Genomic DNA, 24,696 nt, shown 5'->3' on the forward strand with positions numbered 1-24,696 from the left:
AGAATTGAGTCTTTGCAACTGTGTGCGAAAGATGGCTCTGGAAAGATCCTTGTCCAGTAAGGAGATCAACCTTACAAATCCTAAAGGAAACTAACCCTAAATATCCATTGGAAAGACTGAGGTTGAATCTGAAATTACAATATTTTGGCTACACTGGTGTGAAGAAATAATACATGGGAAAAGATTGAGGTTCTGCCTTGTCACTTAAAAAAAATAATTATTATCGGCTCTGATATGGGTAGATGGAGTACAGGAGGAGAAGGGAACGACAGAGGGTGTGATCGTTGGACAGCATCACTTGACTCCATGAACATGAGTCTTAGAAAAGTATTGGAGACAGTAAGAATAGGGATATTTGGAGTGCTGCTGTCCACAGTCTTGCAAACAGTTGGACATGACTGAGTGAGAGAATATCACCAACAACTGTATTTCACATATATCAATCGGGATGAGATTTTTGACCTTGAAACATGGAATTCTCTATATGTCCATAGAAAAATTAGATATTCCTGCTTTCTCTACTTCTTTAATGAATGTCTTGGTACAGAACTTACCTCCTAAACTATGACAGATTGAATATATCATGCACCAAAATCTGAATTAAAATATTTTGACATGGAATATGGACATGAAAAATGACATGGAACATTTGATATTTCAAATATGAAAATCTATGGATAAATTTTCATATGTGAAATAACATGTGAGACACTTGCTCCTTGGAAGAAAAGTTATGACCAACCTTGATAGTATATTAAAAAGCAGAGACATTACTTTGCCAAACAAGGTCCGTCTAGTCAAGGCAATGGTTTTTCCCGTGGTCATGTATGGATATGAGAGTTGGACTGTAAAGAAAGCCGATCACCGAAGAATCGATGCTTTTGAACTGTGGTGTTGGAGAAGACTCTTGAGAGTCCCTTATACTGCAAGGAGAACCAACCAGTCCATTCTAAAGGAGATCGATCCTGGATGTTCATTGGAATGACTGATGATAAAGCTGAAACTGCAATACTTTGGCCACCTCATGCGACGAGTTGACTCACTGGAAAAGACTCTGATGCTGGGAAAGGTTGGGGGTGGGAGGAGAAGGGGACGACGGAGAATGAGATGGCTGGATGGCATCACCGACTCTGTGGACATGAGTTTGAGTGAACTCCGGGAGTTGGTGATGGACAGGGAGGCCTGGCGTGCTGTGATTCATGGGGTTGCGGAGAGTCGGACACGACTGAGCGACTGAACTGAACTGACTGATGGATGCATTACCAAATTTTCTGTTTCATATGATGAAATTACACTAGATACTGCTACATGAAAGATAAAATTCTCAGTGTCACATAAGAACCACTACGTGCAGGTTTTAGGACAGAACTATCAAAGCCTCTAAAAATCACAAATGAAAATCTGGGGACAGATTTTTCAATTAAAACTAGGGAATTTTCTGTATATTACATGAAAGTATGGACACAGAATTTTCTGCATGAAATAGGAAATCTTGATGCAATTTGCAGATTTCTCATTTGAAAATCTGTGTGCCGCTTTTTTTATGAAATACAGATTGCTCTGCATTTCACATTTGAAAAATGGCATCGTTTTGCTACAAAAAAATATGGAATCTTCTATTTCATATAAGACAATGTGATTTTCATGTTTGAGCAATAAAATTCTGTATATTTCACCGAAACAATCTTCTGACAAGAAATACGGAATCTGGTATACTTCACATCTGAAAATCTGAGGACAGATTTTCTCATGTGAATTACAAAGCCTCTATTATTCACATTTGAAAAGCTGTGTCAAATTTTTCTCACATAAAATACGGAATTGTCCATGATTCAGAAGAGCTGACTCATTTGCAAGGAACCTGATGGTGGGAAAGATTGAAGGCAGGAGAAGGGGGCGACAGAAAATGAAATGGTTAGATCGCATGATGGTTTAAATGGACATGAGTCTGGTTAAACTCTGAGAGTTGGTGATGGACAGAGGCCTGGCATGCTGTTCTCCATGGGGTCGCTAAGAGTCAGACACAACTAAGCAAATGAACTGAAATGATGATTCAAAAATTAAGATCTTGGACGAGCAAAAAAATATAGAATCAACTTATTTCTCGTCTGACTGATACCTGATTTCCCTATTTACATTTATAATTCTCTGTATTGCATTGATGAAAGTCCATGTGAAATTTTCCCAAAATGAAATACGAAATAAACTCTATGTGTCACATGAAAGTCTGGGTGCAAATATTTCTACAGGGAAATGTGTACATCTCTATAGTAACATGTAAATTTTTAGATTTTGGATTCCCCACATGGCCAGTGGAAATCTGTATATTTCACATGTAAAAATTTTGATGCCATTTTCCTGCATGAAATACGGAATGATCCCTGTTTCTTGTTGCAAAAACCTGGGCAAAAACTTTGACACACGAAATATGGAATCTCAGCAAATAATTCATGAAAATATGGGTGTAGATAGTCTCATGTGCATTTTGGAATCCTCTAAATTTCACATATAAAACCAAGGCACTTACTTTCTGACATGAAATATGGTAGTCTTTATATTTTTTATTTCACTATTTAGGTGTAACTATTTCAAGCTGATATATGGAATTCTCTGTATATCACTATTTAGATCTGCTAGCAGATGTACCTGCAAGCAATATGGAATTCGCTATATTTCACATATTACAATGATGACGTTTAAACATGAAATAAGGATTTTTGTTCATTTCACATAAAAAACCAGGGTGCAGATTTTCTGACAAGACATATGATCCGTATATAGTTCAGATGTTTTAATTTGATCTGGGTTCCTCTGCCTTTTCTAAAACCAGCTTGAAATGACAAAGGAATGAGAGATCAAATTGCTAACATCTGCTGGATCATTGGAAGAGCAAGAGAGTTCCAGAAATACATCTATTTCTGCTTTATTGACTATGCCAAAGCCTTTGAGTGTGTTGATTACAATAAACTGTGGAAAATTCTGAAAGAAATGGGAATACTAGACCACCTAACCTGTTTTTCAGAAACCTATATGTAGTTCAGGAAGCAACAGTTAGAGCTGGACATGGAACAACAGAGTGGTTCCAAATAGAAAAAGGAATACATCAAGGTTGTATATTGTCACCCTGCTTATTTAACTTATATGCAGAATACATCGTGAGAAACTCTGGGCAGGAAGAAGCAAAAGTTAGATTCAAACTGGTGGAAGAAGTATCAATAACCAGATATATGTTGATGACACCACCCTTATTGCAGAGAGTAAAGAGGAACTGAAAAGCCTCTTGTTGAAAATGAAAGAGGAGAGTGAAAAAGTTGGCTTACAGCTCAACCTTCAGAAAACTAAGATCGTGGAATCTGGTCCCATCACTTCATGGAAATAAATGGAGAAACAGTGGAAACAGCATCAGACTTTAATTTGAGGGGCTCCAAAATCACTGAAGATGGTGATTGCGGACATGAAATTAAAAGACGCTTGCTCCTTGGAGGGAAAGTTATGACCAACCTAGGTAGCATATTAAAAAGCAGAGACATTACATTGCCAACAGAGGTCCCTCTAGTTAAGGCTATGGTTTTTCCAGTGGTCCTGAATGGATGAGAGATCTGGACTGTGAAAAAGGCTGAATGCTGAAGAATTGATGCTTTTGAACTGTGGTTTTGGAGAAGGGTCTCGAGAGTCCCTTCGACTGCAAGGAAATGCAACCAGTCTATCCTAAAGAGATCAGTGCTGGGTATTCATTGGAAGGACTAAAGTTGAAGCTGAAACTCCAATATTTTGCCACTTCATGCGAAGAGCTGACTCATTGGAAAAAACCCTGATTGTGGGACGGATTGAGGGAAGGAGGAGAAGGGGATGACAGAGAATGAGATAGCTGGATGGTATCATTGACTTAATCGACATGAGTTTGGGTAAACTCCGGGAGCTGGTGATTCACAGGAAGGCCTGAGGTGATGTGTTTCATAGGGTCACAAAGAGTTGCACACGACTGAGCGACTGAACTGATAGTTGATTTGAGAACTGAATGCCTTAATAAATATCAGATTTTCTTGTACCTACAGCCATCATGGGAATGTAATTCAACATATCAATATAGCCGGTTAAAGATTTTTGTAAAGCCTAAATTCCTGTGAATGAAGAACTATTGTTTTTGAAATAAATAATAAAGGGGATTTAAAAGAGCACACAGATTGCCATTCATCCATAACAGATAGGTAAAAGACATTGTGTGACAAATACAATGAACATTTCAAAGAAGTAATGCAATAGAATTAAATACAACAAATTAAAAACACTAGAATATATAAAATGCAAAAGTACTAGACAGAGTTGATTGTTGCTGGTTCTGTCCCACCTCTTTTATTGTAATTTTTCTTTGGGGGAAAAGTTTTCAATCTTTAGACATGCACATATGCAGCAAAATATAATGTACAGTCATTTTAATTTTTACTACTGTTTTCTTAATAAGTGTGTTATGAATTTAGATATAGTTTTCTGAGATTTGCATTGCATTTCTCATTAAGGTGCAGACATTTTCAGCTCTACTTTTGACTTCCAAGATAATGTGAGATTCATTAAGAATAATGATCTTTAAAAAAGTTTATTATACTTTTAAAACTTAAATCTTTTTGGAGTATGCTTGCTTTACATTATTTGGTTAGTTTCTCCCCTAAAGCAAAATTAGGGAATGCTCCAGTCCTTCGGGTCATGAACACTAGTAAACGAGATACTGACTAAACAGCATCCACACATCTATCTCCATGTTTTTGACTTCTTTCTAAATCTGATCACCACAGTGCCTTAAGCAGATTTCCCTGTACTGTACATATAGATCAAAAGTATATATACTTCTGTTGGAATCTCCCAGTTGCTACCATCACCAGGCATTACATCCTTGATAACCGTATATTTCTTCTCCATTGCTGTGTCCCTATCTATTCTTCTCATAGAGAATCATCTATTCCAGTTTTACCTAGATCCCATATATTTGTGTAAATATGTGATATTTCTTTTCCTCTTTTGCCTTAGCTTTATTGTATCTGACACTGTCTCTGCCCTTCTACATCTATGCAATTTACCTGATTTCATTCCATCTTAAGACTATGGTATGTATGTACCAACTCATTTTATCCATTCCTGTCTAGATGAATGGATATTTCTGTTGCTTCCATGTGCTGCTATTGAAAATATTGCTGCCATCAATATTGAGGTTGTGCATCTTTTGGAATTATTATTTTCCTCATGAAAATTATTGGCAATTATTGGGATTTCTTGAACATATGGTAGCTTCATTCGTATTTCTAAATGAACCCTGTTCTATTCTCAATTTTAATCAACCATTGTGCCTTCCTAGCAACAGAACAGGGTTGTTTTGTCTACTCCACACCCTCTCCAGAATTAGTTTTGTGTGGATTTTTTTTTTATATGAGTATTCAGACAAATGTAAGTTGATACCCTCACTGAAGCCTTTATTTCACTAGCTCTTACAATTAGTGATGGTGAGCATCTTTTCCATTATTGTTGGGCATCTGTATGTCTTCTTAGGAGAAATGTCTATTTTATCATCTATTCATTTGTTCCAATTCGGTTGTTTGTTTTGCTATTATTGAGCCACATTAGAGGCTTCCATATTTTGGAGATTCTTCTGTTGTCATTATCTTCAGTTGCAAATGTTTTTCCCATAATGAGACTTCATTTTTGTCTTGATTATGGGTTGGCTGTGCAAAATGTTTAAGTATAATTAGGTCTCTTTATTTAATTTTGGTTCTATTTTCATTTCAAAGTAGATAGGCAAAAAAAAAAAAAGTTGCTGCTGCATTTCATGTCACAATGTATTCTACCTATTCTTTCCTCAAATATTATTGATTTACAGTTTCTGGCCTTATATGTAGGTCTTTAATCCATCTTCAATTTGTCTTTTTCTATGGTGCTAAGGACTCACTGGAAAAGACTCTGATGCTGGGAAAGGTTGGTGGGCAGGAGGAGAAGGGGACGACAGAGAATGAGATGCTGGATGGCATCACTAACTCAGTGGACATGAGTTTGAGTGAACTCTGGGAGTTGGTGATGGACAGGGAGGCCTGGCGTGCTATGATTCATGGGGTCGCAGAGAGTAGGACATGACTGAGCAACTAAACTGAACTGAACTGAAGGAGTGACTGAACTGAACTGCACTGAAAGGAGTGACTTAAGTTGATCCACTGGAGGAGTGAGTGGCTAACCACCCCCTTTATAAATGCAACGGGACTTCCACGAACTATATAAAAAGGCAGCACGGTAAGACTCCAAAACATGATCACCCAGGATGGTAGGTGCCAAATATGCTGCTTGGGAGGAGCAGAGGGTAATAACTAATGTTTCCAGAAAGCAATAAATGGTTGCCCCAAAGTGGAAATAAACCTCATTGTTTATGTGTCTGGAGATGAAAGTAAAACGGAAAGCTATAAAGAACAGTACTTCAGGGCAACCTGGAATGTTAGATCCATGAACAATTTAAATTGAATGTGGTATAATAGGAGACGGCAATAGCCAACTCATTACAAAAAACCTGATTCCGGGGAAGATCGAAGGCAATAGGAGAAGGGGAAGAGAAGGATGAAATGATTGGATGGCATCACCTATGCAATGCATATGAACTCGGGAAAACTCCAAGAGGTGGTGAGGGACAGGAAGGACTGGCACGTTGCCGTTCGTAGCATCCCAAAAAGTCAGACACAACTCGGTCACAGAAGAATAACCAGGTACTATTCTACTGTAATCTTTTACTTTTAGCTGTCCAGATTTTTCCAGCTTAACTTATCAAATATATTATCTTCTTGCCATTGCATATTGCTGTCTTCTTTGTCATAGATTAGGTGATCATTTGGGAAAGAGATTATCTTAGTGTTTACTATCTGTTCCATTAGCTTTAATCTCAGTATTGTGCCAATCGCATGCCAGGTGGAAAACTATAGGTTTTTGTATAGACTGAAGTGAGGAAACCTGAGTCCTGCAGATCAGTTTTTCTTTCTTCAGTTTGCATGGTTATTCAAAGTCTTTGTATTTCCATCAAGTTGTAAAGACTTTTTGTTGTTGTTGTTCTATATCTGTGAAAAATATCATTGGTAATTTTATAGGGATGACATTGAATCTGTAACCTCGTTTTTATAGTGTAGCTAGTTTCACATATTGATTTTTATAGTCCAAATAATAGTATATCTCTCATTCCATTTGTTTCATCTATGATTTGTCTCATCCATACCTTACTCTTTTCTGGCCACAAGTCTTTTCTCTGGTTAGGCAGGTTCATTCTCAAGGATTTTATTTTTCTTGTTACAATGGTGAATAATATTGTTTCCTTAATTTTTGTTTTTTGTTTTCTCTTGTTATTTCTAGGAATGCAGGTGATTTTCTCCTGTTTATTTCTTTATCCAACCACTTCCGTATTAATTTTCTAGTGCAATCTTAGGAGTCTCTGAAATGTAACTTTTTTCAGCAAACAGTGACATTTTTACGTCCTGTTTATCAGTTTGCAGGTAATTTTTTTTTTTCCCTTCACTGATTGCTGTAGCTAGGAGTCCCAAGATTATGTTGAATAACAGTGGTGAGAATGGCAAACTTTGTCTTTTTCACAACCTTAGGCAACATGCTTTCAGATTACACCTCTGAAAAACATAGTAGTGATGGGTTTGTTCATACACGGCCTGTATTAAGTTGAAGATGATCCTCTCTGTTCCCACTTCTTGTACAGCTTTTATCACAAATGAGTCTTTAATTTTGTCAAAGGTGTTTTCTGCATTGTACCTTAGATGTGTTCAAGACCTCTACTTGGAAACGTTTACTATCTTTCATTGTTCTTTTCTTCTCTGGCCACCTGATGCAAAGTGTTGTCTCATTAGAGAATGCTCTGATACTGGGAATAATTGAAGATAAAAAGAGAAGTGTGTAACAGATGATGAGAGGGTTAGATAGCATCACAAACCCTATGGACATGAGTCTGAACAAATTCTGGGAAATAGGGAAGGTCAGACTGATGAGACACAGTCCATGGGGTGGCAAAGGGATGGGCATGAATAACTGACTGAACAACAATAGCAAAACATTCTTTCCTGTTATTGACAGTAGTAGATATCCGTGACTACTTCATTTTCTATTTCGCCATACCCTATCTATATCTCAGTTGCACTACTTTCACCACATACCATGCAAAGATTCAGCCATGTCTGTTGCTATTGCTGTCCCCAAAAGGACCAAAGTATATGTGATTTCTCAACTACACATGATCCAATGGTCTCCTAGCCATTCTCCAGCATCCATTTATGTTCCTTAAAATCTCTCTACCTTGCTATAGACAGAGAAAATTGTCACTCATTAGCGAAGCCATGCGATAGAAAGCAAGTTCTTGAGAATAAATACCCTTTCCGGATTCTGTATTCCAACTTTGTCTCAGTCTTCACATTGTTCGCTTAAGTCTCATTTCTTAAATCACACTGAAGTTTCATTGTGTTCTGTTCTTCTCAGTCTCACTGTGCAGACAATGTTCTTCCGTTTTCCTTGATTTTTCTTTTTAATTAATGTCTATGAGATTTTATTTTAAATTCCTCAGGAAACTATTTTTCAATGTACAAATCATTTTGAGATTTTAATTTTAGATTGACCTTTTTGATGAGCTTTGATAGACTGTCCTCTCCAAAAGGAATAAATTATGACAACCCACATCTATTTTAGCTTGTGATTCTACTCGCCTCTATTCAGGATTAAAGGATTGTATTTGAGTAATACAACCTGAATGGGTGTGCATCATAGTCACTGAGTTATGCCCAACTCTGCAAACTCAAGGACTGCAGCCCAACAAACTTGATTGCCCATGGACATTCCAGGCAAATATATTGGAGTGGATCGCCATTTCCTTCTCCAGGGCAACAAGAATACTGGAACTATTAAGAAATACATTTTTTCAGCTTATAAGTCTTGCTAAATTCTGAATTTACAGAGAGAATTCACACCAAAGAAAAAGAGTATCTTGAATGCAAGTTAAAATCACCAACTTTTGCTGTGTATCCGACAATCAGGTTTAAAAAAAGCATTAGCATATCTGAAAAACATATTTTTCAATTATTAATATGACTAAGGAATATTTAAAAAAAAGCAAAAAAGAAATCTCAGAGATCTATATCATGGTTAGTAAATAGAGGCATATAATGGCATTTCTCTTTAAGAGAAATTGAGACTAGAATATGAATCTTTCTCACTTTCTTTTTCTTGGTAAATGTTATTTGGCATTCCTGGTCATAGTTTTTCATCAGGATCCCTTCAATCAGGGTCCATACTTGTTTTTCTAGTGAATTATTGGTGAGTGCTTTCAGGAAAAATGAAATGAAGGAAGCAAGATACAGCAGAGTGAAACTAAATGCAATCTCAAGTGGGGGCGAAATCTCACTGGGTGCAGAATTTTCTACATCAAATGTGTAATTGTGTATATTTTACATATGAACATTCTAGTGCAAATTTTCATCTTCATATATGGAATTCTCGTTATACCAGGTATGAAAATCTGAGTGAAAGTCTTCTGACAACAAATGAAAATTTGCATATTTGGAATGTAAGTTTTCTTCAATATTCGCAAATAAATCAATGCAATACCCACATTAAAAAAAATGAAAAATAAAAACCATATGATTATCTCAATAGATGCAGAGAAAACCTTTGACAAAATTCAACATCCATTTATGATAAAAACCCTCCAGAAGGTGGGAATAGAAGGAACATTCCTCAACATAATAAAAGCTACATACGACAAACCCACAGCAAACATTACCCTCAATGGTGAAAAATTGAAAGTTTTCCCCCTAAAGTCAGGAATAAGACAAGGGTGCCCACTCTCACCACTACTATTCAACATACTTTTGGAAGTTTTGGTCACAGCAATCAGCGCAGAAAAAAAAAAAATAAATAAATAAAAGGAATACAAATTGGAAAAGAAATAAAGCTCTCACTGTCTGCAGATGACATGATCCTCTACACAGAAAACCCTAAAGAATTTACCAGAAAATCACTAAAAGTAATCAATGAATATAGTAAAGTTGAGGATATAAAATCAGCACACAGAAATCTCTTGCATTCCTATACACTAATAATGAGAAAATAGAGAAGTTAAGGAGATAATTCCATTCACCAATGTAATGGAAAGAATAAAACACTTAGGAATGTATCTACCTAAAGAAACAAACAAAAAATAAACTATATATAGAAAACTATAAAACACTGGTGAAAGAAACCAGACAGGACACTAATAGATGGAGAAATATTTCCTGTTCAAAGATTGGAAGAATAAATATTGTGAAAATGAATATATTACCCAAAGTATTTTATAGTTTCAATGAAATCCTTATCAAACTACCAACAGTATTTTTCACAGAGCTAGAAAAAATAATTTCACAATTAGTATGGAAAAACAAAAAACCTCGAATAGCCAAAGTAATCTTGAGAAAGATGACTGGAACTGGGGGAATTAACAAGCTGGGCTTCAGGCTCTACTACAAAGCCACAATCATCAGGACACTTTGATACTTGTATAAAGACAGAAATATAGATCAATGGAACAAAATAGAAAGCCCAGAGATAAATCTATGCACCTGTGACACCTATCTTTGACAAAGGAGGCAAGAATATTCAAAGGAGAAAAGACAATCTCCTTAACAAGTGATGCTTGGAATACTGGTCAACCACTTGTAAAAGAATGAAACTAGAACACTCCCTAACCCCATACACAAAAATAAACTCAAAATGGATTAAAGATATAAATGTAAGACCAGAAACTATAACACTCCTAGAGGAGAACATAGGCAAAACCCTCTCCGACATAAATCACAGCAGGATCCTCCATGATCCACCTCCCAGAATATTGGAAATAAAACCAAAAATAAACAAATGGGACCTAATTAAACTTAAAAGCTTCTGCACAGCAAAGAAAACCATAAGCAGGGTGAAAAGACAGCCTTCAGAATGGAAGAAAATAATAGCAAATGAAGCAACTGACAAAGAATTAATCTGAAACATATACAAGCAGCTCCTGAACTCAATTTCAGAAAAATAAATGGCCCAATCAAAACACGGGCCAGAGAACTAAACAGAGATTTCTACAAAGAAGACATACAGATGGCTAACAAACACATGAAAAGATGCTCAACATCACTCAGAGAAATGCAGTACAAAACCACAATGACGTACCATTTCATGCCAGTCAGAATGGCTGCTGTCCAAAAGTCTACAAGTAACAAATGCTGCAGAGGGTGTGGAGAAAAGGGAACCCTCTTACACTGTTGGTGGGAATGCAAACTAGTACAACCACTATGGAGAACAGTGTGGAGATTCCTTAAAAACTGGAAATAGAACTTCCATACGACCCAGCAATCCCACTGCTGGGCATATACACCGAGGAAACCAGAATTGAAAGAGACTCATGCACTCCAATGTTGATCGCAGCACTGTTTATTAAAGCCAGAACATGGAGGCAACCTGGATGTCCATCTGCAGACGAATGGATCAGAAAGCTATGGTACATATACACTATGAAATATTACTCAGGCATTAAATAGAATACATTTGAATGAGTTCTAATGAAGTGGATGAAACTGGAGCCTATTATACAGAGCGAAGTAAGCCAGAATGTAAAACATCATTACAGTATACTAATGCATATACATGGAATTTAGAAAAATGATAATGATAACCCTGTACACGAGACAGCAAAAGAGACACAGATGTATAGAACAGTCTTCTGGACTCTGTGGGAGAGGGCAATGGTAGGATGATTTGGGGGAATGACATTGAAACATGTATATTATCATATGTGAAACGAATCGCAAATCCAGGTTTGATGCATGATACAGAATGCTCAGGGCTGGTGCACTGGGATGAACCAGAGGGATGGGACGGGAAGGGATGAGGGAGGAAGGTTCAAGATGGGGAACACAGGCACACCAGGGGCAGATTCAAGGCAATATATGGCAAAACCAAAACAATAATATAAAGTAAAAAAATAATAATAATAATAAATTTAAAACAATGTAGTGTATTCCAAATAGTCAGATTTTCACATGTGCAATAATGAAAAATCCATATTTCTCATTAGAAACTTAGTGCCAAGATGTTGGCTTATGAAATATACAAAATTCCACATAACATGTTGGTCTATCTGCGAGCAGATGTTCATAGGTGAAATACAGACTATTCTTTAATTCATTATGGAAATTATGAGACTCCATTTTCAATAAGAAGTGCAGATGCTTCCCAACTTCACTTAAGAAAATCTGTGATTGCATTGCCATATGTAATATTCAGAGAAAGCCATTTTTCATAACATTCTGCACCAGGATTTTCATCTGTGTAGCAGAGAGAATATCGTATTGCATACAGGAATTATTGAACTTAGATTAACATACATGAACTTAGAAAATTCCATGATCCAGGGACCACTAGTCACTCCCAAGTTTCCAAGTATGAAATATAAGGATTCTACCTTTCATGTTGGAAAATCAGCACCAAGATTTTCTTATGTGGACTGTAAAAAATTCTACATTTCATGATGGAACATTTTTACACAACATTCATCATACAGGAGAACCAGTTAGTTGTTTTTCTTATGTGAATATCAACATAAAATTTTGTGTGTAAACATACAGAAAAAATGTCATGCTATATGTAAAATACACAGAGTTGCATTTGGGATGACTGATTTTAGAGTTTTGCCTATGAAATATAAACATTTCCAAATTTCATCTAAATTTTTAATTTTTGCCTAAATTTTTATTTTTTGCCTAAATTTTCATGTGTGAAATACGGAGAATGTTATAGGTCATGGAGGAAAAGAAAATCTAACCCACTTTTTAAATGTGAAAGAGTACTCCATTTTTCATGAAGGATAAGGTATTTCCAGATTCTCACATGTTAGTTACACACAAGGATGTTATATTTCTTGTTCAACAGAAATACTATGCCCAGGATTTAATATATTGAGTTTATAAAATGTCATGTTTCAGTAGAGAATTTGTCCCCAGATTTTCTCATGCAAAACATAGAGAAGTCTTTATTTTTTATAAGGTAATTTGTGTCCAGGTTTTCTCAAACTGAACACAGAGATTTCCATATTTCATGTAGTAAAATCAGAGTGCAGCTTTTCATGTGTCATGTTGAAGAGTCTGCATATTTCATGTAAGATAAAATGTGTTCAAAATTTCATATGTGAAATATACAGTATTCTATGTCTCAGGTAGTATGTCTGATACCCAGTTATTCATATTTAAAATGTATAGAATTCAATATTCCGTGTTAAAATTGCAGCTCAGTTGTTCATATATCAAGCACAGAAAATTCCAAATTTCTATAATTAAACGTTGTGTGCAGTTTTTCAAATGTGAAATAGTGTTTATTTCATAATTTATTAGAATAACATGCCCTCAACACTCAGATTACCAAATTAAAAATATAGGAAAGTCACACTTCAAGCTTGAAAATATGAAGTGATATTTTCATATACAAAATATCGAAGGTCCATAATATACATATAAATATATTTGTGCAGTCCTGCTTATAAGCATTCAGACTTTCTAATTACATGTTTGAAAATGTATCCACATTTTCTCCTATTAAAAACAAAACAAAACACAAAACTGTATTTCAGGTCTCAACAATGAACCTATAATTCTACATGTGAAATTCACAGTTCATATGTCAGATGAAAAAAATCACCAGCCTTTCTTATTCCAAATATGCAAAGTTTCATATGTTGTCAGAAAACATTCATTCAGATTTTCATATTTGATGTATCAAGAATTTCATAATGAAGATGAAAATCTTCAGTAGTATGCTCATACATAAAATATACATAATTACACATGAGTTGGTGATGGACTGGGAGGCCTGTCGAGTTGTGATTCACGGGGTCACAAAGAGTCAGACATGACTGAGCAACTGAACTGACCTGAACTGAACTGACACATTTGATGTAGAAATTCTACACACAGCGCAATTTTGCCTCCACTTGAGATTAGATTTATTTTCACTCTGCTGTGTCTTGTTTCCCTCATTCCATTTCTTCCAAAAATCCTCACCAATAATTCACTTGAAAAGCAAGTATGGACCGTGATTTAAGGGATCTTGATGAAAATTTATCACTAGGAATGCCAAATAACATTCACCAAGAAAAAGAAAGAGAGAAAGATTAATAATCTAGCCTCAATTTCTCTTGAAGAAAAATGCCATTCTTTGCCTCTATTTTCTATCTATGATATAGATCTCTGATATTTCTTTTTGACTTTTTTTAATATTCCTTAGCCATATTAATAATTGAAAATTATGCTTTTCAGAGAAGCTGATGATATTTTTTATACCTGATTGTGGGATAGACAACAAAAATTGGTGATTTTAACTTGCAATCAAGTTACTTTTACTCTTTTTAGGGAATTAACTCTTCAAGTTCAGAATTTATTAAATTTTATACGTTAAAATTTTCATCTTTTATTTCCATTGTTCATGTTGTGCTGGAGAAGGAAATGCAACCCACTCCAATATCTTTGCTGGAAAAGCCCATGGATAGATGATCCTGTTGGGCTGCATTCCATGAGGTTGCAGAGTTGGGCATGACTCAGTGACTAAGTTGCACATTCATTCAGGTTGTATTATTCAAATACAGTCCTTTACTCCTGAATACAGGTGAGTAAATCACAAGCTGAAATAGATGTCGGTTGTCATAATTTATTCCTTTGGGAGAGGACAGTCTATCAAGGCACATCAATTAGGATAATCTAATATTAAATCTCAAAAAGATCTGTAAAGTGAAAAAAAGTTTCCAGAGGAATTTAAAATAACATCTCGTAAACATTAATAAAAAAGGAAATCAAGGAAAACAGAAGAAGAGTGTCTGCACAGACAGTGAGACTGAGAAGAAGAGAACACAGACTGAAACTTCAGTATGACTGAAGAAATGAGACTTAAAAGAACAATGTGAAGACTGAGACAAAGTTAGAATACAGAATCCTGAAAGGGTATTTATTCTCAAGAACTTGCTTTCTATCGCATGGCTTCGCTAGTGAGAGACAATTTTCTCTGTCTATAGCAAGGTAGAGATTTCTGAGGAACATAAATGGATGCTGGAGAATGGTTAGGAGACCACTGAATCATGTGTAGTTGAGAAATCACATATACTTTGGTCCATTTGGGGGAGCGCAATAGCAACAGACATGGCTGAATCTTTGCATGGCACGTGGTGAAAGTAGTGCAACTGAGATATAGATAGGGTATGGCGAGATAGAAAATGAAGTAGTCACGGATATCTACTACTGTCAATAACAGGAAAGAATGTTTTGCTATTGTTGTTCAGTCAGTTATTCATGCCCATCCCTTTGCCACCCCATGGACTGTGTCCCATCAGGCTGACCTTCCCTATCTCCCAGAATTTGTTCAGACTCATGTCCATAGCGTTTGTGATGTTATCTAATTCTCTCATCATCTGCTACCCACTTCTCTTTTTACCTTCAATTCCATCACTTCATGGGAAATAGATGGAAACTGCAGATGCTGATTGCAGCCATGAAATTGAAAGACACTTACTTCTTGGAAGGAAAGTTATGACTAACTTAGATAGTTTATTACAAAGCACAGACATTACTTTGCCAACAAAGGTCCGTCTAGTCAAGGCTATGGTTTTTCTCATGGTCATGTATGGATGTGAGATTTGGACTGTGAAGAAAGCTGATCGCCGAAGAATTGATATTTTTGAACTATGGTGCTGGAGAAGATTCTTGAGATTCCCTTGGACTGCAAGGAGATCCAACCAGTCCATTCTAAAGGAGAACAATCCTGGGTGTTCATTGGAAGGACTGATGCTGAAGCTGAAACTGCAATACTTTGGCCACCTCATGCGACGAGTTGACTCACTGGAAAAGACTCTGATGCTGGGAAAGGTTGGGGGTGGGAGGAGAAGGGGACGATGGGGAATGAGATGGCTGGATGGCATCACCGACTCTGTGGACATGAGTTTGAGTGAACTCTGGGAGTTGATGATGGACAGGGAGGCCTGGCGTGCTGTGATTCATGGGGTCGCAGAGTGTAGGCCACGACTGAGCGACTGAACTGAACTGAACTGAACTGATTCCCAGTATCAGAGCACTCGTTACTGAGACAGCACTTTGCATCAAGTAGCCAGATGAGAAAAAAACAATGAATGATAATAAAAGTTTCCAAGGAGATGTGTTGAACACATCTAAGACACAGATGCAGAAAGCACCTTGGACAAAATTAAACACTTCTTTATGAAAAACCCTGTGCAGGAAGTGGGAACAGAGAAGATCATCTTCATCTTAATAAAGGCCATGTATGGATAAACCTACCACTAAAATGCTTCTCATAGGTGAAAACTGAAAATATTTTGCCTAAGATCATGAGAAAGTTAAAGTTTGCCGCTCTCACCACTGTTACTCAAAATAATCTTGGGTTTGTTAGCTACAGCAATCAGTGAAGAAGAAGAAGAAAAAAAACATTACCAGTAAACTGAAAAATAAGAGGTAAAATTGTCACTGTTTTTCGACACAATTTATTATGTCACAGAATCCTAAGATGGCACCAGAAAATTAACAACAATGACTTTAGGAAAGTTGTTGGATTAAAAAAATAAACAGGAAGATATCTCCTGCATTCCTATAAATAACAAGAGAAAACAAAAAAAAAAAATTAAGGAAATAATCTGATTCACCATTGTAACAGGAAAAATGAAATATTGGCCATAATCCTGCCTAAACTGAAAAAGGACTTTTGTGACAGAAATAATAAGGTATGGATGAGAAAAATAAAAGATGATAAGCCCTTTGGAGAGGGTGCAGAGAAAAGGGAACCCTCTTACATTGTTGGTGGGAATGCAAACTTGTACAGCCACTGTGGAGAACAGGGTGGGGATTCCTTAAAAAAACTGGAAAATAGGACTGCCATATGGCAGATCAATCCCACTGCTGGGGATACACACCGAGGAAACCAGAATTAAGAAAGTGATTTGTACCCCACTGTTCATTGCAGCACTGCTTACAACCACCAGGACATGGAAGCAACTGAGATAGCCATCGGCAGACAACTGGATAAGAAAACTCTGGTACATATACACAATGGAATACTCAGTTCACTTCAGTTCAGTCACTCAGTCGTGTCCGACTCTCCGCAACCCCATGAATCACAGCACGCCAGGACTCCCTGTCCATCACCAACTCCCAGAATTCACTCAAGGTCAATCTAGTCAAGGCTATGGTTTTTCCCGTGGTCATGTATGGATGTGAGAATTGGACTGTGAAGAAAACTGATTGCCGAATTAATGATGCTTTTGAACTGTGGTGTTGAAGAAGACTCTTGAGAGTCCCTTGTACTGAAAGGAGATTCAACCAGTCCATTCTAAATAAGATCAATCCTGGGTATATTGGAAGGACTGATGCTAAAGCTGAAACTGCAATACTTTGGCCACCTCATGCGACGAGTTGACTCACTGGAAAAAAAAAATGGAATATTACTCAGCTATTAAAAACAATGCATTTGAATCAGTTCTAATGAGGTGAATGAAACTAGAGCCTATTATACGGAGTGAATTAAGTCGGAGAGGAAAACAGCGATAGAGAACATTAACACAAATAGAATTTAGAAAAATGGTAACAATGAGCCTGTATTTGAGACTGCAAAATAGACACAGATGTAAAAAACAGACTTTTGGACTCTGTGGGAGCAGGCAAGGGTGGGATGATTTGAGAGAATAGCATTGAAATATATATATTACCATACGTGTAATTGATCACAAGTCCAGGTTTGATGCATGAGACAGGGTGCTCAGGGCTGGTGTACTGGAATGACCCTGAGGGATGGGATGGAGAGGGAAGTGGGAGGGAGTTCAGGATGGGGAACACATGTACACCCATGGTTGATTCATGTCAATGTATGGCAAAAACCACTACAATATTGTCAAGTAATCAGCCTTCAATTAAAATAAATACTTTTTTTTTTAAAGGTGACAGAAATGAAATAAGAGATATACTATTTTGGGGGCTTTAAAAATCAATATGTGAAAATGGCTACACTATGAAAAGGAGTTTGCAAATTCAGTATCATCCCTATTAAATTACCAATGAAATTTTTCACAGAATAGAACCAAAAAAAAAAAAATCTTTACAACTTGATGGAAACACAAAGATTTGAATAACCATGCAAACTTGGGAAAGAGAAACTGAGCTACAGGACTCAGGTTTCCTCACTTCAGTCTATACAAAAAACATATAGTTTTGAAAATGCCATGCAGTTAACACAACATTGGGATTAAAGCCAATGGAACAGATAGAAAACCCTAAAATAATCTCTTCCAATGATCACCTAATTTTTGACAAAGGAGGCAACAATATTCAATGGCAAGAAGATAATATATTTGACAAGTTAAAGTAGAAAATCTGGACAGATAAAAGTATTAGAATACAGTTAGAACACGACCTGGTTATTCTTCTGTGGCCAAATCGTGTCTGACGTTTTAGGATGCCATGAACTGCAGCATGCCAGTCTTTCCTGTCCACCTCTTGGAGTTTGCCAGAGTTCATATCTATTTCATAGGTGATGCCATCCAATCATCTCATTTTTGTTTCCCCCTTCTCCTGCTGCCTTCAATCTTTCCCAGAACCAGGGTCTTTTTCAACTAGTTGGCTGTTGCCATCTCCTGTTATACCACATTCAATGCAAATTGTTCATGGATCTAACATTCTAGGTTGCCCTGCAATGCTGTTCTTCACAGCATTCCATTTTAATTTCATCTCCAGACATAAAAACAATGAGGCTTATTTCCATTTGGGGGCAACCACTTGCTGCTTTCTGGAAACGTTAGTTATTAACCTCTGCTTCTCTCAAGTAGCTTATTAGGCATCTACCATCATGGGAGACTCTTCTTTTGGTGTTACACCTTGTTGCCTTTTTATACAGCTTATAGAGGTGCCATAGCAAGAATAATGGGGTGGTGTGCCATTACCTGCTCCAGTGGATCACATTTAGTCACTCTTTAGCACCATAGAATAAGAAAAATTCAAGATGGATTAAAGACCTACTTATGAGGCCAGAAACTGTAAATCAATAATATTTGAGGAAAGCATAGGTAGAATACATTGTGACATGGAATGCAGCATCAACATTTTTTTTTTAACTACCTCCTTGGGAAATGAAAATAAAACCAAAAATATATAAAGAGACTTAACTAAACTTAAATATGTTGCAAAGGAAACCAATAAGCAAGACAGAAATGAAGTCTCATTATGGGAAAAACATTTGCAACTGAAGATAATGACAACAGAAGAATCTCCAAAATATGGAAGCAGCACATGTGGCTCAATAACAGCCAAATGAACAACCCAAATGAAACAAATAAATAGGTGATGAAATAGACACTTCTCATAAGAAGATATACAGATGTCCAATAATATTTTAAAAAATGTTCAGCATCACTAACTGTGAGAGAAAGGGAAATAAAATCTTCAATGGTGGTATCAACTCACATGTGTCTGAATAACCATTATAAAAAATAATCAACACAAAAAATGCTAAGAGAGGGTTCTAAGTAAACAGAACAATCCTGTACTGTTGTTGGGAATGCACATTGATAGATTAGGATGGAGAAGAATATAGGGGATCGTTTAAAAATAAGAATGAAGCTACCATATGTTCAAGAAATCCAATAATTGTCAATAATTTTCATGAGGAAAATCATAATTCCAAAAGATGCACAACCTCAATATTGATGGCAGCATTATTTGAAAAGCACGAAATGGAAGCAACAGAAATATCCATTCATCTAGAGAGGAATGGATAAAATGAGTTGGGACATACATACCATAGTCTTAAGATGGAATGAAATCAGGTAAATTTCATAGATGCAGAAGGACAGAGACAGTGTCAGATACAATAAAGCTAAGACAAAAGAGGAAAAGAAATATCAGATATTAACACAAATATATGGGATCTAGGTAAAACTGGAATAGATGATTCTCTATGAGAAGCATAGATAGGGACACAGCAATGGAGAAGAAATATACGGTTATCAAGGATGCAATGCCTGGTGGTAGCAGGAATTAGGAGATTACAACAGACACACATATACTTCTGATCTTTATGCACAGCACAGGGAAGTCTTAATGCACTGTGGTGACCAGATTTAGAAAGAAGTAAAAAACATGGAGATAGATGTATGGTTGCTGTTTAGTGACTATCTCGTTTACTAGACTTTATGACGTGAAGGACTGCAGCATTCTCTAATTTTGCTTTAGGGGAGAAACTAACAAAATAATGGAAAACAAGTATACTCCAAAAATATTAAGTTTTAAAAGCATATTAGCTTTTTTATAAACATCATTATTCTTAATGAATCTCATATTATCTTGGAAGTGAAAAGTAGAACTCTAAGTGTGCACACTTTAATGACAAATGCAATGCCAATATCGGAATACTACACCCAAATTCACAAAACACTTATTTAGAAGACAACAATAAAAAATAAAAGTGACTATACATTATATTTTGCTGCACATGTGCATGTCTAAAGATTGAAAAATTTTCCCCAAAAGAAAAATTACCTTAAAAGAGTTGGGACAGAACCATGAACAATCTACTCTGTCTAGTTAACCCATGATATGTACTTGTGCATTTTATATATTATAGTGTTTTAATTTTTTTATTTAATTCTATTGTATTGTTCTTTAAAATATTCATTATATTTGTCACACAACGTCTTTTACATGTTACCATATGTTATGGATGAATGACAATATACGTGTTCTTTTAAATCTCCTTTACGTATTTATTTTAAAAATAATAGTTCTTCGTTCACAGGAATTTAAGCTTTACAAAATCTTTAAATGGTTATATTGATATGTTGAATTACATTCCCATGATGGCTGTAGGTACAAGAAAATCTGAATTTTATTAAGGCATCCAGTTTAAAGGTATCTTTCTCCAATCAACTATCACTTGAGTTCAGTTCAGTTGCTTAGTGGTGTCCGACTCTTTGCGACCCCATGAATGGCAGCACGCCTGGCCTCCCTGTCAATCACCAACACCTGCAGTCCACCGAGTCGATGATCCCCTCCAACCATCTAATCCACCATCTAATCCTCTGTCGTCCCCTTCTCTTCCTGCTCTCAATCTTCCCCAGCATCAGGGTCTTTTCAAATGAGTCAGCTCTTCGCATCTGAAGGCCAAAGTACTGCAGTTTCAGCTTTAACATCAGTCCTTAAAATGCACAACCAGGACAGATCTCCTTTAGAATGGACTGGTTGCATTTCCTGGAAATCCAAGGGACTCTCAATAATCTTCTCCAACAACACAGTTCAAAAGAGTCATTCTGCACTCGGCTTTCTTTATAGTCCAACTCTCAGAACCATGCACGATTACTGCAAAAACCATAGCCTTGACTAGACAGACCTTTGTTGGCAAAGTCATTCTCTGCTTTTTAATATCGTGTCTAGGTTGGTCATAACTTTCCTTCCAAAGAGTAAGCGCCTTTTAATTTCATGGCTGCAATCACCTTCTGCAGTGATTTTGGAGCCCAGAAAACTAAAGTCAGCCTCTGTTTCTACTGTTTCCCCATCTATTTGCCATGAAGTGATGGGACCAGTATCTGAATGTTGTTCTTTAAGCCAACTTTTTATTCTCTTCTTTCACGTTCATTAAGAGGTGATTAATTCTTCTTCACTTTCTGCCATAAGGGTGGTGTGATCTGCATATCTGAGGTTATTGATATTTCTCCCTGCAATCTTGATTCCAGCTTGTGTTTCCTACAGACCAGTGTTTCTCATGATGTAATTTGCATATAAGTTAAATAAGCAGGGTGAAATATACAGCTTTGATGTACTCCTTTTCCTATTTGGAAACAATCTGTTGTTCCATGTCCAGTTCTATATATTGCTTCCTGACCTTCATACAAGTTTCTCCATATGCAAGTCAGGTGGTCTGGTATTTTCATATTTTTTAAAAAAAATTACACAGTTCATTGTGATCCACAATTCAAAGGCTTTGGCATAGTCAATAAAGCAGAAACAGATGATTTCCTGGATTTCTCTTCTTTTACCGAAAACCGAGTGGATGTTGGCCATTTGATCTCTAGTTCCTCTGCCTTTTCTAAATCCACCTTGAACATCTGGAAATTCATGGTTCCCATGTTACTGATTCATGGCTTGGAAAATTTTAAGGAACACTTAAGTAGAGTGTGAGATGAGTGCAATTGTATTGTAGTTCAGCATTTTCTGCCATTGCTTTTCTTTGAGATTGGAGTGAAATCTGATATTTCCCAGCCCTGTGTCCACTGCTGAGTTTTGAAAGTTTGCCAGTATATTGCATGCATCACTTTCACAGCATCATTTTTCAGGATTTTAAATAGTTCAAATGGAATTCCATCATCTCCAGTATCTTTGTTCATAATGATGCTTCCTAAGGCCCACTAGACTTCACTTTCCAGGATGTCTGGTTCTAGGTGAGTAATTTCGTGATTATCTGGGTCATGAAGCGTTTTTTGTTTTTGTTTTTTTTTTTTTTTTTGTACAGTCCTTCTGTGTATTCTTGCCATCTCTTCTTAATCTCTTCTGCTTCTGTTAGGTCCCTACCATTTCTGAATGTTTCTGCTGCTTTCCCAGATAACCTACAATTACAGTAATAAGTCTTAGAGAATGCTGTTCTGGCATACTGTCTCGGGTCACACAGAGTTCCAGGCCCAGGGTACCACTTCCATTCAGATGCAGGCCAAGAGGAGTCACCCAGAGTCATGGCTCAGACACACACAAGTGGAGACATGCCCTGGCTTGGCTGGCACTGTGACTTTGGAGCGCGCCACTCCTCCCAGCCCACATGTCCCTCCACCCCATGGGTTTGCCTGTGCCCTCACCCATATTCCTCCTCCTGCTCCTGCTCCTTCTATCCTCCTGAACAACCAACCCTAAGAAACGGTAGTAAGGATATGACTTTGCCCCAGGAGCTAGGAATGCCCTGGATGATTACACAAGCGACACTTTTCCTCTGATGGTTCTTCCACCTGAGTGGAAAGTAGACCCTGCGGTAATTTTCACTCCCACAACTCAGCTCTACCTGCGGGAAAGACAATGCCTCCACTGCACGAAGTGGGGACAGTGGGAGCAATCCCTCGGGGCTCCACGGCTTGGGTGTACCTGGTCCTGCTCCTCTGGGTTCTCTTCACGCTCTTGAAAGTACAGCAGCTCCTGTTCCTCGCCAACAGACACCAGCTTCACCTCCTCCATGATGTCTTCCACCAGTGGCTGGAGGTCTTGCCGGAACCCCACTATTTCTTCTTCCTGCAAAGTTTCTCCTTCCTCCACAGCCTCCATCCTGAAGAGGGTGACCACCTTGACTGGTGCCCCCTGACCCCCGCTCTCTGTAACGTCCCTGATGGCCCCACCGAGCCGGCAGGTCGCAGGGCCCATGTGGCCTGAAAACCAGTCTCATAAGTAAGAAAATTCAGGTTCCCGTAAAACACACCAGCCTTCCACTTGTCTTCCTTTCCTTGTTGCCCTTACCATGTACCAGGTTTGTGAAGGATGTGGGCCTGGAAGCACAGCAACTGGCTGACACAGCGGACCCACAGGCTTCAATCACTCCCCATCAATTGACTACTTGTGGACACTACCAGAAGGGAAGGTGAGACACACAGGAAGATCATTATGTCATCACCCATGCATAGTATGTTGGTGGGAAAGGCTTTGCTTATACACCCTGACATTCCAAACAATTCAAGAGCCAATCAAATGGAATTTAAAGTCATTTCCTCAGGGGAACTCTGGTTGCAATAAGCCTGTGCCCATCTCTGATCAACACAGTTCAGTTCACTTCAGTCGCTCAGTTGTGTCCAACTCTCCGTGACCCCATGAATCACAGCACGCCAGGCCTCCCTGTCTATCACCAACTCCCGGAGTTCACTTAAACTCATGTCCACAGAGTCGGTGATGCCATCCAGCCATCTCATTCTCTGTCGTCCCCTTCTCCTCCCGCCAGCAAACTTTCCCAGTATCAGCGTCTCTTCCAGTGATTCAATTCGTCGCATGAGGTGGCCAAAGTATTGGAGTTTCAGCTTTAGCATCAGTCCTTCCAACGAACACCCAGGACTGATCTCCTTTAGAACGGACTGGTTGGATCTCCTTGCAGTCCAAGGGACTCTCAAGAGTCGTCTCCAAAACCACAGTTCAAAAGCATCAATTCTTCGGTGATTAGCTTTCTTCACAGTCCAACTCTCTCATCCATACATGACCACGGGAAAAACCATAGCCTTGACTAGATGAATCTTTGTTGATAAAGCAATGTCTCTGCTTTTTAATATACTATCTAGGTTGGTCATTACTTTCCTTCCAAGGAGTAAGTGTTTTAATTTCCTGGTTGTAATCAGCATCTGCAGTGATTTTGGAGTCCAAAAATATAAAATCTGACACTGTTTCCATTGTTTTTCCATCTATTTCCCATGAAGTGATGGGACCAGATGCCAAGATCTTTGTTAACTGAATGTTGAGCTTCAAGCCAACCTTTTCACTCTCCTCATTCGCTTTCATGAAGAGGCTTTTGAGTTCCTCTTCACTTTCTGCCATAAGGGTTGTGTCATCTGCATATCTGAAGTTGATATTTATTCCAACAATCTTGATTCGAACTTGTGCTTCTTCCAGTTCAGCGTTC

This window comes from Moschus berezovskii, chromosome Y (genome assembly GCF_049115385.1).
Source record: "Moschus berezovskii isolate FMDL1 chromosome Y, NW_MosBer_1.0, whole genome shotgun sequence".
Classification (NCBI taxonomy): Eukaryota; Metazoa; Chordata; class Mammalia; order Artiodactyla; family Moschidae; genus Moschus; species Moschus berezovskii.